This window comes from Marmota marmota, unplaced genomic scaffold, assembly GCF_001458135.2.
Source record: "Marmota marmota marmota unplaced genomic scaffold, marMar, whole genome shotgun sequence".
Classification (NCBI taxonomy): Eukaryota; Metazoa; Chordata; class Mammalia; order Rodentia; family Sciuridae; genus Marmota; species Marmota marmota.
The window spans coordinates 3069226-3070675 of NW_026000243.1; positions in this window are offsets into that span (position 1 = coordinate 3069226).

The following is a 1450-nucleotide window of genomic DNA, read 5'->3' on the forward strand; positions in this document are numbered from 1 at the left end:
TGAAGAATATTGTAAGGGATACACCAACATCAGCTGGACCAAACTCTTTCAATAAAGGAAAGCATGGGTTTTCTGATAACCAGAAGCTATGGGAAGGAAATATAAAATTTCGTCTTGGAAATGTCCATGACCAAGACAATTAAATGATGTGTTTTGAAATTGGGGTGTGGGGTGGGTGTAAAGTTAAAAGGAACAGTTTCCTTTTTAAAAGAATGGTATAAGACTATCTTTGGAACCCCTTTTTTTTTCTTTTTAGTTTTTGTTTTTGTTTTGTTTTTTTAAGATTGAGTGGTACACTAATAAATGAGAGTTTAAAATTAGAGGTGATTTATGTTTTATATACAGATTTCAAGACATTTGCTAATTTTGTAGTTTCATGTGATTAGTTTCCAAAGGTTACAGATAATAAAGAAATCAGAAATGGTACCTTTTTAAGAACTGCATGTTTTTTAGGCACAACTATTAGCACATTAAGAGGGAAACAAAAAGTTACTATCTTTTTAAAACTGCAAGCAGTTACTCTCCTAACTTAACTCACTCATTACTTAAACTGGCTCCCAGGAACAGCCTTAATAGAGAGAAGGGAGTATTGTACTGGACTATTAACTGATAACAAATTTAGATAAAATTAAAATACAGCTTTTTTTCCTATGGGCATTTGTTTTGTTTCAAGTCATCATATACTAGGTATTGGCATTGCTATCAGTGGATACAAACGCTTAGTTCTTAAAAATGTTTTTATTTCTTTTTTAATTTTTATGTGACGTATCGAGTATTTCAAATAGCCCACACACCTTAATGGGTCTTCTCTACCTTCACTAGTCTTCAAAGAACAACCATTTGCTACCAAAGTAAATCAGTATTCTGAATGTGCTTCTCTTGGTTTTTGTTCAAACTAGTTCCTGTAAGCATTTCCACCAGAACTTGAGGCAAATCATAAGGAAGCTATTTCTTTTAAAGTACAAACCACCACCAAAATTTAAATGTATATAATACTTAAGCATTTGGCTGGTTTTTATTTTTTTAAATGTATAAACACACACACACAAAAATGAAAAAATTAACATTGTATGAAGACAACATGAGAAGATGCACTTTCTGTAACTTTGTCTAATCATTTAAGTTACTTGTTAAATCCAATTAAATTGAACTCACTGCAGGATTTCTTATTAGTACAAGTCTATGGTTTATTTGATATATATATATCTGACCAGTGTCTTCTCAAAAGCACATTTTAAGTATTAAAAATAGAAGGAAAGGGCTGGGGATGTGGCTCAAGCGGTAGCGCACTCGGCTGGTATGCGTGCGGCCCAGGTTTGATCCTCAGCACCACATACAAACAAAGATGTTGTGTCCGCCAAAAAATAAAAAATAAATACTAAAAAAAATTCTCTCTCTCTCTCTCTCTCTCTCTCTCTCTCTCTCTCTCTTTCTCAAAAAAAAAAAAAAA